We start from the raw sequence: 18,780 nt of genomic DNA, 5'->3' as shown, positions 1-18,780 counted from the left end.
CTTAGATACCACTTGGCAACCCAATCCTAGCCACAAACTATTGTGGACTTTATTTTAGTTGCACTACATACTTTGCGCTGTTCTGGTCTGTCACCTGGTATTGTTGATCATTGCATTATTGATTATTGTATGTGTATTTGTTTATGAGGCTGCATTAATGTGCAGCAATTGAGAATTTTATCATTCTGATTCAGTTAAGTATGACATTTAAACACTCTTAGATTTAATTAATTATCAGCTTATCATCACATATCACAATCACATACAACTTTCATGCAGTGATCCACTTGCTGTCCCTGGGGCCGGCACGGCAATTGTTCAATGATTCTATAGTGCTTCATTGTTCCATGTGCAAAACACAGTGAAATTATTTTTTGAGTTGTCCGATTTGGCACCATTTCCAAAGTTCCATGATTGAACTAGAATAAGTGGGACCCATTGGGTCCTATGTTCACATGGGAGGGCTGGTCCCCCGACCCAATATTCCACCTCTCCACCAATTCCACCTGTCCACCAATTACTTCAACCCAAACAACCATTTGCAGTGCATTTTTACTTCAACCCAAACAACCATTTGCAGTGCATTTTTACTTCAACCCAAACAACCATTTGCAGTGCATTTTTACTTCAACCCAAACAACCATTTGCATTGCATTTTTACTACATATAGCCATATAACCATATAACAATTACAGCACGGAAACAGGCCATCTCGGCCCTACAAGTCCGTGCCGAACAATTATTTTCCCTTAGTCCCACCTGCCTGCATTCATACCATAACCCTCCATTCCCTTCTCATCCATATGCCTATCCAATTTTTTTAAAATGATACCATCGAACCTGCCTCCACCACTTCCACTGGAAGCTCATTCCACACCGCTACCACTCTCTGAGTAAAGAAGTTCCCCCTCATGTTACCCCTAAACTTCTGTCCCTTAATTCTGAAGTAATGTCCTCTTGTTTGAATCTTCCCTATTCTCAAAGGGAAAAGCTTGTCCACATCAACTCTGTCTATCCCTCTCATCATTTTAAAGACCTCTATCAAGTCCCCCCTTAACCTTCTGCGCTCCAGAGAATAAAGACCTAACTTATTCAACCTTTCTCTGTAACTTAGTTGTTGAAACCCAGGCAACATTCTAGTAAATCAAACCAACTATATTTTCATTTTCAAACCACATTAAGAGCACTCACAGTTGAGTAGACATGTGTTCAGTGTTATTCAGAGCTCAGAGAGATGTGACCCTCTGGCTTCCTCCATCTTGCAGAGACTGAGTGAGGCACACCACTTTCTGGTTTTCATAGTCCCTCCCCATCCCTCCAGCAGGGGCAGCAGAGAGAATGGCTAATTTTTTAGAAACATTAATATCTCTCTGATTTTTCATCGATGGGAAAAATCCTCTGGTCCCGGAGGTGGAGGGGGGCTCTGAGCGAGGTGGCCAAAAATGACGGCCGTAGGTGGCGGCGTTCTCTCGGAAATCGCAGCACAGTGAGGCAAAAGCTGTCAAGATCAGACTTTTAGTAATATAGATGGCAGAGTAGACTTGATGGGCCAAATGGCCTAATTCCACTCCTATCATTTATGACCTGATGACCTTCCAAAGACAGGTCCATGTCTCAGATCTCTGGAATGGCGCCCGATCCAGAACACCGAGCATCACTCAGATACACTGGACAGTATCTCTTCCTGGGTTTTCTTTTATCTTCTATCCAACTTTTCAGTCAACATAGAAACATAGAAATTAGGTGCAGGAGTAGGCCATTCGGCCCTTCGAGCCTGCACCGCCATTCAATATGATTATGGCTGATCATCCAACTCAGTATCCCGTACCTGCCTTCTCTCCATACCCTCTGATCCCCTTAGCCACAAGGGCCACATCTAACTCCCTCTTAAATATAGCCAATGAACTGGCCTTGACTACCCTCTGTGGCAGGGAGTTCCAGAGATTCACCACTCTCTGTGTGAAAAAAGTTCTTTTCATCTCGGTTTTAAAGGATTTCCCCCTTATCCTTAAGCTGTGACCCCTTGTCCTGGACTTCACTCAAGAGTCACTCAAGAGTGTTTCAATGTCATATGTCCCAGATAGAACAATGACATTCTTACTTGCAGCAGCACAATAGAATATGTAAACTTAATACACAGTAAACAATACAATAATGAGAAAGAGTAATAAAAAGGTCAATGTGTATATACACTATACACATACTCACAAATATACATATATATAGATCATACATATATATATATATATACACATGCACACATACATAGACACAAAAAAAACAATAATAATGCAATAATAACAATAATAGTCAATGTAGTTCAGAGCTTATTTGAAGGTTGTAGTGTTTAATAGCCTGATGGCTGTAGGGAAGAAGCTGTTCCTCACCTGGACGTTACAGTTTTCAGGCTCCTGTACCTTCTTCCCGATGGCAGTGGTGAAATGAGTGAGTGGCCGGGGTTGTGTGGAACTCTGATTATGCTGGCTGCCTTTTTGAGGCAGAGACTCCAATAAAGCGATGGTGGGGAGGTCACAGCTGGTGATGGACTGGGCAGTGTTCACAACGTATTGCAGTCTTCTTCACTCCTGGGCGTTCAAGTTGCCAAACCAGGCCGTGATGCAACCAGTCAATATGCTCTCTACTGTACACCTGTAGAAGTTCAAGTCAATCCTCTCTGACATACTGAATCTCCGTGATCTTCTCAGGAAGTAGAGGCGTTGATGTGCTTTCTTTATAAGTGCGTCAGTGTGCCGTATCTGCCACGGGGTGTGTTCTCTAAGCACAATCATAGTGCTGGAGGAATTCAACTGTTCAGGCAGCATTTCAGGTCAGAACCCTTCTACCAAGAGCCGACCTACTTAGCAGTAAAATGTAATCTCTGTGAATTTTGCTTGGCAGTTCTGATGAGAATCTCCAAGGTCCTATTTTAGAGCATGGATTTGTATGCTAAATACCTTGCTCTGCCTCTCACTTATTTTTGGCCATTGTAATGATTTTTTGTGTCATAGAAGTGGGTAGTAGTTTTATAATCAATACTTGCCCATTACATCAAAACAGGGCGATCATCAATTTCTAGCTATAAATGCAATGATGGTGTAATTACTGTCTGATCTCTGTTTCATCATGTACATAATGATAAACAGTAATGCATACTGTCAGACACTAATAATAGACAATAGACAATAACCATATAACAATTACAGCATGGAAACAGGCCATCTCGACCCTACAAGTCTGTGCCGAACAACTTTTTTCCCTTAGTCCCACCTGCCTGCACTCATACCATAACCCTCCATTCCCTTCTCATCCATATGCCTATCCAATTTATTTTTAAATGATACCAACGAACCTGCCCCCACCACTTCCACTGGAAGCTCATTCCACACCGCTACCACTCTCTGAGTAAAGAAGTTCCCCCTCATGTTACCCCTAAACTTCTGTCCCTTAATTCTGAAGTCATGTCCTCTTGTTTGAATCTTCCCTATTCTCAAAGGGAAAAGCTTGATCACATCAACTCTGTCTATCCCTCTCATCATTTTAAAGACCTCTATCAAGTCCCCCCTTAACCTTCTGCGCTCCAGAGAATAAAGACATAACTTATTCAACCTATCTCTGTAACTTAGTTGTTGAAACCCAGGCAACATTCTAGTAAATCTCCTCTGTACTCTCTCTATTTTGTTGACATCCTTCCTATAATTGGGCGACCAAAATTGTACACCATACAATTCCTACAATTCCTATGACAATAGGTGCAGGAGTAGGCCATTTGGCCCTTCGAGCCAGCACCGCCATTCAATGTGATCATGGCTGATCATCCGCAATCAGTACCCCGTTCCTGCCTTCTCTCCATATCCCTTAACTCCGCTATCCATAAGAGCTCTGTCTAACTCTCTCTTGAAAGCATCCAGAGAACTGGCCTCCACCACCCTCTGAGGCAAAGAATTCCACACACTCACAACTCTCCGGGTGAAAACGTTTTTCCTCATCTCCGTTCTAAATGGCTTACTCCTTATTTTTAAACTATGGCCCCTGGTTCTGAACTCCCCCAACATTGGGAACACGTTTCCTGCCTCTAGCGTGTCCAAACCCTTTATAATCTTATACGTTTTAATAAGATTACCTCTCATCCTTCTAAATTCCAGAGTATACAAGCCCAGCCGCTCCAATCTATCAACATATGACATTCCCACCATCCTGGGAATTAACCTTGTGAACCTACGCTGCACTCCCTCAATAGCAAGAATGTCCTTCCTCAAGTTTGGAGATCAAAACCGCACACAATATTCCAGATGTGGTCTCACCAGTGCCCTGTACAACTGCACCATCGAGAGCATCCTTACCAACTGCATCACAGTATGGTATGGCAACTGCTCTGTCTCCGACCGGAAGGCATTGCAGAGGGTGGTGAAAATTGCCCAACGCATCACCGGTTCCTCGCTCCCCTCCATTGAGTCTGTCCAAAGCAAGCAGATGATGGTGTAATTACTGCGCAGAAGATTGTCTGCGGAGGGCGCTCAGCATCGCCAAGGACTGCTCTCACCCCAACCATGGACTGTTTACCCTCCTACCATCCGGGAGGCGCTACAGGTCTCTCCGTTGCCGAACCAGCAGGTCCAGGAACAGCTTCTTCCCAGCGGCTGTCACTCTACTCAACAACGTACCTCGGTGACTGCCAATCACCCCCCCACCCCCCGGACACTTATTATCACTTATTATTATTTATTCAAATCATTTGCTATGTCGCTCTTCCAGGGAGATGCTAAATGCATTTCGTTGTCTCTGTATTGTACACTGACAATGACAATTAAAATTGAATCTGAATCTGAATCTGCAGGAGGACCTCTTTGTTCCTATACTCAACTCCTCTTGTTATAAAGGCCAACATGCCATTCGCTTTCTTCACTGCCTGCTGTACATGCATGCTTACTAGTCAATTAAAGTGATTTTTCAGAGATAAATGTCAACCATAGAATCTGCCTATAAGTAATCAAACAAAGTCTCTTTGAACTCACCAAAGAAAGATAGTTTTTTTAATGGTGGCTTAGCGGTGGAGCTAGATACCTGAGTTTGATCCAGACTACAGGTGCTGTCTGTGTGGACTTGATATGTTCTCCCCATGACCTGCGTGGGTTTTCCCCGAGATCTTCGGTTTCCTCCCATACTCCAAAGACGTGCCTGTACAAGTTTGTAAGGTAATAGGCTTGGTATAAATGTATGTAAGTGTGTGTAAGGTTGGGTTAATGTGCGGGGATCGCTGGTCGGTGTGGGCTCGATGGGCCGAAGGGCCTGTTTCTGCGCCGTATCTCTAAACGAAACAAAAAAAAGTGCTCGGTTTGTAGTAATAGTTTTAGAACCAGCAGGGATATGGTTTTACATGGTCACAACAGCTGCATAACCACAACTAAGATCCATGAGGAACCGCTCAATGTAATGGTCCCCTGGGTGGAGGATATGAGCCAACTCCCTGGCAGAATACAATGACAACTGATGCGATCCTGATGTTGTCTTTGGTTTGCTGTTGCATCAGGGCAATGTGGCAAACCTCACCACTCAGCTTGCGGAAGGACAGAGTATAATTCGTGAATCTCTAATCAAACAGGGTGAAACTTGAGCTCACATCTTCAATAATATCGACTGCTAAATCACCCTATGCAACTCCTGTGCCTTGCTGCACATTGACAAGATCAAATGACTTCTATCCAACATTTTATTTGAACGTTCCAGTTTGGCAGTATCATGGATATCACCTGTGATAGTATCATAAATATTCTGAATGTTTGGCTGTCTGGATTATAGAGTTCCAAACAGTTTGCAATACAGACCACTATAATCATATACCTTGCCTTGGGACACTACAATGTCATGCATTCTAGTTACAACAGAACAGATGGCTAAATTGATCAGTGTATTCTTCCCTAATCCCTTCTCTCTCGACCCATTGCTTCTATTTGCTTATACCCAACATCTGTTATTCATCCTCCTGCAGTTTTATATCCCCACTGGATGCATCTAGGTTGAATTTTTACAATTATCCGTAAAATGCTTCACTTTACATACGTTACCCGTCTCCAAATTCACGCAGTAGAAGATGCCAAACCTGCAACTGGTCTGTAAGCAACTTGCCCTTGCCCTTGTCCTTGTGCAAGCGAGCATGTTGTACATGCTTACAAGGCATCTCTGCCGGTTTCAATACGAGGACAAGTTAACAAAAGAGAAGGCAATTTGTCAATTAAAGATATAATTAGATGTAAATCATTTGATGAACCTGTGCAGGTGTAGATCTGCAATCAGAACGTTTCAAATTGCTCCAAATTTATGTATTAACATTCCCATGAATAAGCATATTATCATCAGGTATATTCATCAGTTAATGTTGCTCTTCTATACTTTAGCACGACATATTAAATAAGTAGATAGCCTCACTGAAGCATGAACTAATATTCTCATTGGCTGGGAATCTCTTCCAGGGAGTCAGGGCCTGAACATGCTTTTTCTTTGCATACAGTTCAGTAAAGTATTGCCACACCTAAACACAATCCCCGATAGTACAAAATGCATAGAAATAGTCCACTCAGACCGCATAGAAACATAGAAAATAGGTGCAGGAGTAGGCCATTTGGCCCTTTGAGCCTGCACCGCCATTCAATATGATCATGGCTGATCATCCAACTCAGTATCCTGTACATGCCTTCTCTCCATACCCCCTGATCCCTTTAGCCACAAGAGCCACATCTAACTCCCTCTTAAATATAGCCAATGAACTGGCCTCAACTACCTTCTGTGGCAGATAATTCCACAGATTCACCACTCTCTGTGTGAAAAATGTTTTTCTCATCTCGGTCCTAAAAGATTTCCCTCTTATCCTTAAACTGTGACCCCTTGTTCTGGACTTCCCCAACATCGGGAACAATCTTCCTGCATCTAGCCTGTTCAACCCCTTAAGAATTTTGTAAGTTTCTATAAGATCCTCCCTCAATCTTCTAAATTCTAGCAAGTACAAGCCGAGTCTATCCAGTCTTTCTTCATCTGAAAGTCCTGCCATCCCAGGAATCAGTCTGGTGAACCTTCTCTGTACTCCCTCTACGGCAAGAATATCTTTCCTCAGATTTGGAGACCAAAACTGTACGCAATACTCCAGGTGTGGTCTCACCAAGACCCTGTACAACTGCAGTAGAACCTCCCTGCTCCTATACTCAAATCCTTTTGCTATGAATGCTAACATACCATTCGCTTTCTTCATTGCCTGCTGCACCTGCATGCCTACTTTCAATGACTGGTGTACCATGACACCCAGGTCTCGTTGCATCTCCCCTTTTCCTAATCGGCCACCTTTCAGATAATGCAAGGACTGCCAGGTTTTGGTGCCATTTTTTAATTCAGTCCCGTCCACGTGCTGGGTTTCCTGGAGTTGGCGGATCCAGGAAAGCTCCAGGCTGCTGCAGGGCCTCCAGCTGTCGCCACTCTTCAGTTCAGTTTCAGTTTAGTTTATTGTCACATGTACCGAGGTACAGTGAAAAACTTTTGTTGCGTACTAACCAGTCAACGGAAAGACAATACATGATTACAATTGAGCCATTTACAGTAGACGCATGATAAGGGAATAACGTTTAGTGCAAGGTTAACCCAGCAAAGTCCGATCAAGGATAGTCCGAGGGTCACCAAAAGAGGTAGATGGTAGTTCAGCACTGCTCTCTGGTTGTGGTAGGATGATTCAGTTGCCTGATAACAGCTGGGAAGAAACTGTCTCTGAATCTGGAGGTGTGTTTTTTTTCACACTTCTATGCCTTTCGCCTGATGGAAGAGAGGAGAAGATGGAGTGGCCAGGCTGCGACTTGTCCTTGATTATGCTGCTGGCCTTGCCGAGGCAACGTAAGGTATAAATGGATCATCCATTTGTTTGGATTGTCCAGCAAGCCATCGTACCTTTCTCCGCCTGGCCACCTTCAGCCTTTGTGCCCAGGGGTGCCTCCCTCAGCCAACCTTCGGGGGCAGAAGATGAGAGCCCAGTTCACTCTCTTACCAGCCCCTTCTCTTACATCCACCAGCTCCCTCCATCCTCCTCTCTGGTTCTCCTGCATTCTGGCCACACGGCCGGCCGATATAAACACTTTCTTTCCCAACATCTTGCCTCTTGCAGCCTGAGGATCCCCAAAAATCACTTTGTATCCAATTAACTACTTTTGAAATATGGTCACTGTTATAATGTAAGACACACAGCAATTAATTTATACTCTCAGAAAAAACCCCATGAAAATGAGTAGATAAACTATTTTTCATTATGCCAATTGAAAGATAAATGGGAGTAAGTGTAACTCTGCTTCTCCTTCATATCCGTTTATGCCCAGTCGACTGAGACCCTAGACTCGAACTCATTTTAACGTCTTATCTGATAGGTGACATTTCCAAAAAAGCTGTTATTTTTCATACAGGTACAGATGTGTCGGTCTAAATTTTAATGTTCATCTCTCTGGCAGGTCATTATGAACCAAGATAGCTGTAAAAGCCTCCAAAAGTTTCAAATAGCAGAAATCTCTCCAACAAGTTTCCTGCTCCAATTCAGTGTCATTACATCTAACTCTTGAGGGCCTGTCCCACGAGCATGCGACTCCATGCGGCAAGCGCGACCTAACATGGTCGCTTGAGCCGTACGGCCTCGCGGGGCCGGTCCCACTTCGATCGCCGGAGCCGTATGGAGTTGTGCGGAGCTGGTCCCGACATCGCGCGGGGCTCCGGAAAACTGACCACGTTCAAAAATTCCGCGCGGCAACGGCCTTGACGCCGGCACAAGAGGGCAGAGTCTGGAATGAGCACCACACTAAACTAGACAGCAGTACCTCTACGTGTCCACCAGGGGCGTCTACCTCATGGTACTGGTGAAAGCTCGGGGCCTGCATGCCAAACCTGTAGCATTTTAGGCCACGGCCCAGAGCAGGCCCCAGGGGAAAATGTGCCACCCCCCAACAAACATCGTCCCTACAAGAACAAGGAACCAGAAACCGAAGAAAACAACAATGAAGACAGATAAGTATGGTTCCTACCATCACATAAAGGTTAAGGGTTGTACTAACAAGGGGTGGATGAAGCACGCCTGGTTAGGAAGCTATCACTCTTGGTAGTTATATACAAAAAAAAAAAAAAAAAAAAAAAAAAAAAAAAAAAACAAGGGGAATAGAATTAATATCTTGCCACCAATTCAGCAAGCACCCCAAGTGGTCTACCCTCCCACGATGGTGAATGTCGCACCATCATTGATAAACCACTTGAGTATTTCACCAGGTATACCCATTCATGGGATTTGTAACTACTACCATGGATCCAAGGATACTTTATGGTAGACATCGACCTTGAAGATGCACACTATTCAGTACCTTCTCATATAAGTTTCGGATATACCGCAATTACCTGGATGGAGTAACCATGATGAGCGTTGCGGCATTTAAGTCAAAGTTATCCAGAATCAACTAGCCCTGACACTTAGAAACATTCCGTCATGGCATGTCTATATATTAACGACAAACTATCCTTGGATACAGCTTTAGCTGCATCGCTTCTCGGCCTTTTGGCTAAGATCAAGTGTGGTATCTGTTCTTATCAGTTTAATAATCTGATACGTCCCTTATTTAGGGACCATATATTAAATTGAATTTTGGAACAGGGAGATGGAATAGGGGCTTGCTCCGTCCACTCCACGCATCAACCCAGTATTGCAGTGCCTCTGGGAACGGTGCACAAAATATATATCCAGATATTTACGTTGACCATCCACAACGTTGTTATCTGGTATTCATTAAGACTATCAGTCATGGTGCATTAACCACCAATCAACTACATGGCAAAGTAATTGGGATATAGCAGCATTACCAGCTACTGAACTTTGTACCTTTCCTATGAGCTGAGATACTAGTGTTCAAAACTATCTCCATACCTGTAATATGGGGGCAAATGGATTAATCTGTAGTGTTATCATGGAATTTATCGGCAGGAAGGATTATGGTTGTACACTTCCACCTGTTTTGAGTAACATCTTATGTGTCCTGATGTGTTACTGAGCTTGTAATACTTAATGCCAATATGAATTGACTTAAACATGTTATATATTAACTTACTTAATTCTAGTGAAGCATTTGCTCAGTAATCCACCAAATTTGCATGTTCGTTTATAAGATAACAACATCAGTGGTGGCATATACCAAACCACTTGGGCGGAGAACATCGATATTAGGGGACAATTTATTAACAATTGGAAACCGTATGTCGTCAAACATGTTTGACCATCAGTAACTCACCTATCAGGTGAGCTAAATACTGTAAACATACATTTAAACCAAAAATATTTGCTGAAATCACTAAGCAATATGGACACCAGATATCGATTCCTTATATCCAATTAAATCACCACGTACTAACTTACGTCACATGAAACCAATCTCAAGGCAGCGGCAATGGAGACATTACCGCGTATTGAGGGGTGGGGGGAACCTAATCTCTATGTTTTCCTTTCCTTCTACCTCTTCAATAGGTACTACGGCTTCATCAGTCGGGTACTACGCAAATTACAGTGGACCAAGTCCACAAGCATGGTTCCCAGTGATCCTCGACATGGTCATTAAAAGAATTGCAGAATTGGGAAGACCATTGCTGTGCTTGGATCAGGAGCACTATCAACCTGATGACAGCATTCCGTCGCATATCCTAGGGAACATACCTGAGGAGCATCAAGAAATGGTACACTGTTTCCAAAACAGGAATTACACATTCAACTATAACAAAAAACTGTACTGGAGCTCCTGGCAGGTCTTCACCACAATGAAGGACATGTTCTGTTAGCCTACTCAACTTGGGTACCACTCACTGGTGATCAGATACAGGAGAGGTATATCAATCCATTCCCCAGAAATAGGTACACCCAAATTGGGATGTCAGTGAAATCCTGACATACCTTAGGGGATGATCACCAGCCAGGTCACTCACCCTGGAACAGCCTACCCTGAAGATGGACATGCTGGTGGCCTTACATCAACACAAAGAGCCAGCTCTCCCATCTACTGCGATGGGACAACATGGTTATAACACCAGATAGTGTCACATGCCCATTCAAGGGTTGGCCAAACAGAACAGACCAGGAACATCAGGTCCAGTCATGAAATTCCGGGCATACCCACCTGAACCACGTTTTATGTGTCATGACCCACTTAGAGATCGACACAATAAGGAATACCGAGGGAGAGGAAAAAGCCTTATGGGTCAGCCACAGGAAACCTCATGGTCGGGTGACGAGCTAAACTATCTCTAGTGGCTCAAGCAGGTACTGGGAGTTGCTGGAGTAAATACTAACGTGTATAAAATCTTATTCCACCAGAACAGCTTCCACGTCAGTAACTAAGAGGATGGACGAGCCTATGGACCACATCCTGGCTACTGCAGGGTGGTCTAGGGAGTATACGTTCCAAACTTTTATAACAAACCTCTGACAGAACCTGTATCGTTTGCAGAAAAAGAATCTGCAAAAAATATATAATTTAAGCCCGGGGGAGCAATTGGTCTTGTTGTTGTTAATAACACCATTATTGTTTTTACAAACAGATTCATGGTTGATTACGATAACATACTTCCTCCCTCGAATGACTTCGGCAGCGAGTGAAGTATGAACTGTTACACGGTTTGAAATCACAGAGCTTTGAAGTCTTCACGTAGTCACTCACGTGACTCCGAAGTAAAATAGTAAGATTAAACGAGAACTTACCAGTTTGAAGTTTGATCTGTATTTTATGAGGAGTTACGATGAGGGATTACGTGCCCTCCGCTCCCACCCTCATTATATTGATCAAACTAATAAATTGATGTCTCCTTATCTTTACTATGTTTACTTCAAATAACTGTGTCTATCTGTGATTCCACACCGCTGCTTGGAAGTATGCCGCGCCTGCGCACTGAGCGGGTTCTTCACGTAATCCCTCATCGTAACTCCTCATAAAATACAGATCAAACTTCAAACTGGTAAGTTCTCGTTTAATCTTACTATTATACAGAGATGATGGAAGAGCAATATTACTTGTAGGGGAAAGGCACAAGGCACGGGCATGAGTCCGGATAAATCCATCCTCGTCTCTTGTGATGTTTTCTATGTTTCCTGTAAAGATTTTATTTATTTCCTCTCACTTTGTCATAAATTGGAAATGCTGTCAAATGTTGCCCTCCAGGTTTCTTCAGCTGAAGTTTTAAACGATGAAATAAAAGCACCTGGCCACCATTTGTCAGAAGGGGACAGAGATTTCTTGAACAAAATGCTGTGTGTTGCTTTGTTCAGCTACTCGTTATTTGGCATATGCAATCTAAACACCGTTTTCAGCCAGCAATCAAGATTGCACAAAATAGGTGATACTCTTACATTGGTTTCTCTAATACACGAGGGAGAATCAGGAAACTGTGAACTTGATTAGTATGATTCCTTTGCATCTTAAATAAAGTGAAACTGTACCTGATTTCTAACCACCACATGATTTAAGTTGAGGCTTGAAGGTCACTCACACTACTTTGCAATATCAGTGAATATTTCCCTAATGCATTAGCTCAGAGTATTAACCTATAAAATAGTTCCTTTTTTATTTGTGTCCTGTATACAGCTCCAGATAATAATCACAGTATGCTTTCTTCCATGTATTCCCAACAGGTTATGACAATTTCTTAGCTATCATGAGAAGCACTTTAAACTGCAAAGAAAATGCAAACATTAGTGGGAACATTTTCTCTGTTTGGTAACTTGTATAAGTTTGTGAACAAAGAGAAATGCTACAATGGAGGAATTCTGAAAAGATCGCATGCCACGTGATGTGACATTAAAAGTAGCACAGAGAAATAAATACATCTTCTTGCATTAAGGGAATCTTATCTTTACTTAAGCCCACAGTTAATGGCCATATGTTTCCTTTGTATTGTTCGAAGATGGACTACCAGCAGTGTAATACGTTTACAAATATTTTGAGCTTTTCAAAAGATATGCCTAAAAGGAATGACATTTCCAAGTTCTAATGGGATTTATTCATGCATTCCCATAAACACGGGACTGTCAGCTCAAGTATTAGCATTTTTGTTTATATGTCAAGCTCATGCAAGCATTAAATATATTTTAAATTTTGAAATAATATGCAGAATTTTTTTTAGTGCGGAACAATGCACAGGAGATTATTAAAGTAATTCTCTCCATTAGTTTGTTTTAGAAACCATTCTTGCTCTCCTTTTCATTTCCTTTTATTCTTCCTTTGGTAGAATAATTTTGATACACATTGGTTCCCTTGGCTTGTACCAGAATAATCACTGGAGTATTGTTCACTTAGCTTGGCTGATTGTTTTTAGCATTAGAGTAAGGCAGTAAACCATAACATAATGATAGACACAAAATGCTGGAGTAACTCAGCGGGACAGGCAGCACTTCTGGAGAGAAGGAATGGGTGACGTTTCGGGTCGAGACCCTTCTTCAGACCCAAACATAATGATAGATTGATGCAACTATATTTTGGAGAGTTCCTGGGCTGAATGACTAGTTTCCACACTGTTGACTCCACATTAAGACCTTTGCTTGGAATATGGTGATAGTGTAGCTATTTCGCCATAATTTAAAACATTACTTTCCAAGAAAAAAGTAAAACTAGGTACGGTTAGGACAGCATTTAATAGATCAACCTTACAGTTAGGACATCTTTGCAATTCTTCAAATCCTTTTAAATACTTTACCATGCAGATGTCAGCAAAACAGCAACAAAAATACCTTAAAATGTTCCATATTGGCTGTAAAACCAACACAAACATGCTGAGATCACTTGCATGCATTCTTTAGATTTAAATTTAGATTAAATCTGCTGGAAACCACATATAAACCACGGCAATGCACAACTGGCAAAGTCTATAGCAATATTGGGAAAATCAAGACACATTCTGGACCACAAATCATTACATTGTATAATACACTCATATTGCCATATCTGAGTTACTGTGTGGAGATATGGGGTAACACCTACAAAACCAACCTACAGCCGTTATGCACATTACAAAAAAGAGCAATAAAAATTATCAATAACGTTGGATATCTTGAACATACCAATTTATTATTCTTAAAGTCACATACACTGAAGTTCACTGATCTGGTTAAATTTAAGACTGCGCAAATCTTGTACAAAGCAAGAAATAATTTACTTCCAAGAAATATACAAAACTGTTTATGGAAAGACAGGGCGGGTATAATTTGAGAGCGGAACATAATTTATTAAACTCCATCTCAGAACAACTCCTAAAAGTATGTGCATAGCAATCTGTGGTGTGTATTTGTGGAATGGTCTGGAACAGGAGATAAAACTTAGCACAAGCATAATTCAGTTTAAAAAGATGTACAAAAACACTTGTTTAAAAGGATATTGGGATGAGGATAGGTGATTGTGATATTTGTTATACTGATTGTATTGGGAAGGGTGATTATAGAGTGATGGGTTGTATATATGACTAAGATCATGTACAAAGCAAGAAATAATTTACTTCCAAGAAATAATTTACTTCCAAGAAATATACAAAACTGTTTATGGAAAGACAGGGTGGGTATAATTGGGCGGCGCGACTCTCGTCAGCAGCAGCCTCTGCAGTCCGTCTGCATTTTTATTATTTTATGTCTATGTTTTTATGTAGTTTTTGTTATTTTTTGTTGGGGTATGTGTGTGGGGGGGGTGGGGGTGGTGTGGGGGGGGGGGGGGTGGGGGTAACTTTTAAATCTCTCCCTGTACGGGAGACCCGACCTTTTCTTTGTCGGGTCTCCGTTGTCGTTGGGGCTGCAACGAGGAGCGGCCTCCAACAGGAAGACCAGGGGCTGTGGTGCCGACTACTCACCTCACCATCGCGGAGCTGGCCGAGTCCAGAGCGGGTGGAGCGGTGGTGGACGCTGCTGCGGCCCGACCTCCGGAGATTCGGTGGCTGCAACTGCGGGTCTGGCGGACGGCGGCACCGGGAGCCCGCGGGTCCCTGGAGGGAGACCGCTTTTCGGGGCTCCCGCAACGGCGACTTCTCCCGCCCGAGTTGCGGGGTTGAAGAGCTCCTGGAGCGGGGCCTTACACCATCGCCCCGCGCGGCTTGGAAAGGCTGCGGGACTCTGCGAGCGCACGCCGGGGGCTCTAACATCAAGAACCCGGTGTGCGACCTTGCATCACCCGGCGTGGCTTTAATGGCCGCGGGACAATCACCATCGCCAGCCGGGGGCTTTGACTTTGACTCTGTCATCGGGGGGGAGAGTACAGTGGAGAGATAAGTTTTTTTGGCCTTCCATCACAGCAATGTGATGGATGTTTATGTAAATTATGTTGTGTCTTGGGTCTATTTGTTTGTAATGTATGGCTGCAGAAACGACATTTCGTTTGGACCTCAAGGGGTCCAAATGACAATAAATTGAATTGAATTGAATTGAAGATACTGTATAGTATATGAGGGTTTTTTCTTTTCTTTTTCTTTTTTTCTTTTTTGTATGGCTTTGTAAATATTTGATTAGTGTTCCAATATTTGATTAGTGTTCAAATGTAAATAATTTGGTGTACATATAGTGGCTGGTGTACATATGGTGTACATATAGCTGCTAAATTTGTATAAGATAATTACAAGCAGTTGAATAAGGGGTGGGAATTAATAAGCTTTGACTTCTTCCTGCTCCTTTTCGGACACATATGATTTCATTTATTTATAGATATTGTTTATGACACTTTATAAATATTTTTGTTTTGTTTTTTGTATGCTGTTTCACACTTGCTTTTTATTCTTTTATTCTGTTCGAAATAAATAATAAAATAAATAAATAAATAAATAATCCGGGAGAGGCGGCGCTGTTGAACAGCTGCGGCTCGCCTGCAGTCCGTTTTATTAAACATTTTTGTTGTTGTTTTTTTGTCCTGTGTTAGTTAAATTTTAGTTTATTAGGTTGTGTTATGGGGGGGGGGGAGGTGAAACATGTTTTTTTGTCTCTTCCTTCGGGGGAATGCGACTTTTTCTTGTCGTATCCCCTTTCTCTGCCTCCGTCTGCGCTGAGGCCTAATGGCGGAGCTGGCGGCCTCCAACTGCGACTGACCTCGAGGCTCCGGAGGCAGAGCCAGCCAGGACTTACAACGCGAGGCTGGCCGACTTCGGGGCTGTGGCGGCGGCGGCCCGACTCGCTGATGCGGCGTTCCAGCTTTCGGCAGCAGCCCGACTCGGAGCTGATGCAGCGGGACTCGGAGCTGATGCAGCGGGACTCGGAGCTGATGCAGCGGGACTCGGAGCTGATGCAGCGGGACTCGGAGCTGAGGCAGCACGACTCGGAGCTGTTGCAGCGGGACTCGGAGCAGTTGCAGCGGGACTCGGAGCTGATGCAGCGGGACTCGGAGCTGAGGCAGCGGGACTCGGAGCTGATGCAGCGGGACTCGGAGCTGATGCAGCGGGACTCGGAGCTGAGGCAGCGGGACTCGGAGCTGATGCAGCGGGACTCGGAGCTGATGCAGCGGGACTCGGAGCTGAGGCAGCGGGACTCGGAGCTGTTGCAGCGGGACTCGGAGCTGTTGCAGCGGGACTCGGAGCTGTTGCAGCGGGACTCGGAGCGGAGGCAGCGGTGGCCCGACTCGGAGCGGAGACAGCGTTCCAGCTTTCGGCAGCGGCGACATCACTACGGAGGTCCGCTGGACTGGAGAGCGGCATTTTCGACCTGGATCGATCGCCTCAGCGCAGAGGGAGAACAAGGAGGGAAGAGACAGAGACTAAGACTTTTGCCTCCATCACAGTGAGGAGGTGCTTTGTGAACTCACTGTGGTGGATGTTAATTTGTGTTTATTGCATGTTTTGTTATTTTTTGTTACTGTGTATGACTGCAGGCAACGGAATTTCATTCAGACCGAAAGGTCTGAATGACAATAAAGGAATCAAATCAAATCAAATCAAATTTGAAGAACATTGCTTTAATGATTGGTTAAATGATTGATATTACACAATTCAACAAATATAGACACAAGATGTTGGCATGTTGAGCAGAAAACAAACTGCTGGAGGATGTCGACAGGTCAGGCGGCATCTGTTAAGGGAAAAGGAGAGACGACCCTTCAGAATGAAGAAGGGTATCTATCCAAAGCATTGTCAGTCCATTTTCCACCACAGATGCTACATGACCCCTGAGTTCCTCAGGCAGCTTTTTTTCAAAATTAACAAAGAAACACATGTTTTCCAAGTTTCCTGGCCTGTATGACATATGTGATGCTGTGATACCGGACCAGAATGAAAAACGGTAATATGTTGCACATACATATTTTATATTGAAGGTACACAAAAATGCTGGAGAAGCTCAGCGGGTGCAGCAGCATCTATGGAGCGAAGGAAATAGGTAACGTTTCTGGCCGAAACCCTTCTTCAGACCCCCGAAACATTACCTATTTCCTTCGCTCCATAGATGCTGCTGCACCCGCTGAATTTCTCCAGCATTTTTGTGTACCTTCGATTTTCCAGCATCTGTAGTTCCTTCTTGAACATATATTACATTGAACAGCTCCTCCTAATATTTTTATTATTAAAGCGGAGATTGACAGGTTCTTGATTATTAAGGGCGTCAAAGTTTACGTGGAGAAGGCAGGAGAATGAGGCTGAGAAGCAAAGATAGATCAACCATGGTTGCATGGCAGAGAAGACTCAATGGATCGTACACATAAATGCTGGAGAAACTCAGCGGGTGCAGCAGCATCTATGGAACAAAGGAAATAGGCAACGTTTCGGGCCGAAACCCTTCTTCAGACTGATGGGGGGTGGGGGGATGAGGGGGGGGGGGGGGGGGGGGAAAGAAAGGAAAAAGGAGGAGGAGGAGCCCGAGGGCTGAGGGATGGGAGGAGACAGCCCGAGGGCTGAGGAAGGGGAGGAGACAGCAAGGGCTAACAAAATTGGGAGAATTCAATGTTCATGCCCCCAGGATGCAGACTCCCCAAGCTGAATATGAGGTGCTGTTCTTCCAATTTCCGGTGTTGCTCACTCTGGCCATGGAGGAGACCCAGGACAGAGAGGTCGGATATGGAGTGGGAGGGGGAGTTGAAGTGCTGAGCCACCGGGAGGTCAGGTTGGTTATTGTGGACCGAGCGGAGGTGTTCGGCGAAACGATCGCCCAGCCTCCGCTTGGTCTCACCGATGTAGATCTGTTGACATCTAGAGCAGCGGATGCAATAGATGAGGTTGGAGGAGATGCAGGTGAACCTCTGTCGCACCTGGAATGACTGCTTGGGTACTTGAATGTAGTCGAGGGGGGAGGTAAAGGGACAAGTGTTGCATCTCTTGCGGTTGCAATGGAAAGTGTCCGGGGAGGGGGTGGTACGGGAAGAATTGACAAGGGAGTTACGGAGGGAGCGGTCTTTGCGGACTCAATGGATCGTCTGCTCTTTTGGTTTAGTTTCGTGTAGATACAGGCTCTTCCGCCCACGTGTCCTTGCCGACCAGCGATCCCCGTACACTAACACTACCCTACACACAATAAGGACCAATTTACATTTATACCCAGCCAATTAACCTATATGTCTCTGGAGCGTAGATGGAAACTGAAGATCTCAGAAAAAACCCACGCAGGTCACGGCGAGAACGTACAAACTCCGTACAGACAGCATCCGTAGTTAGAATTGAACCCGGGTCTCTGGCACTGTAAGACAGCCGTTCTACCACTTCGCCACCCTGCCACACATACATTTTTTGAATGGTAATCCAAATTCTTTCTATTTATTTTGAACATAAACTTATAATATCACTGAACCCTCTACT

At 43.9% G+C, this 18,780-nt stretch overlaps 1 non-coding gene across 1 annotated transcript; it reads left to right on the top strand.

Moving 5' to 3' along the window:
- Nucleotides 1–9,543: 9,543 nt before the first annotated feature.
- On the top strand, nt 9,544–9,735 carry LOC116971644. The gene has a single exon (XR_004411539.1). It is a non-coding gene; the product is annotated as a U2 spliceosomal RNA (small nuclear RNA).
- The last annotated feature ends 9,045 nt before the right edge of the window (nt 9,736–18,780 follow it).

Source organism: Amblyraja radiata, chromosome 3, assembly GCF_010909765.2.
Source record: "Amblyraja radiata isolate CabotCenter1 chromosome 3, sAmbRad1.1.pri, whole genome shotgun sequence".
NCBI lineage: Eukaryota > Metazoa > Chordata > Chondrichthyes > Rajiformes > Rajidae > Amblyraja > Amblyraja radiata.
Note: the sequence above shows the minus strand (reverse complement) of the source record. Positions and strands in the feature narration are given on the sequence as shown.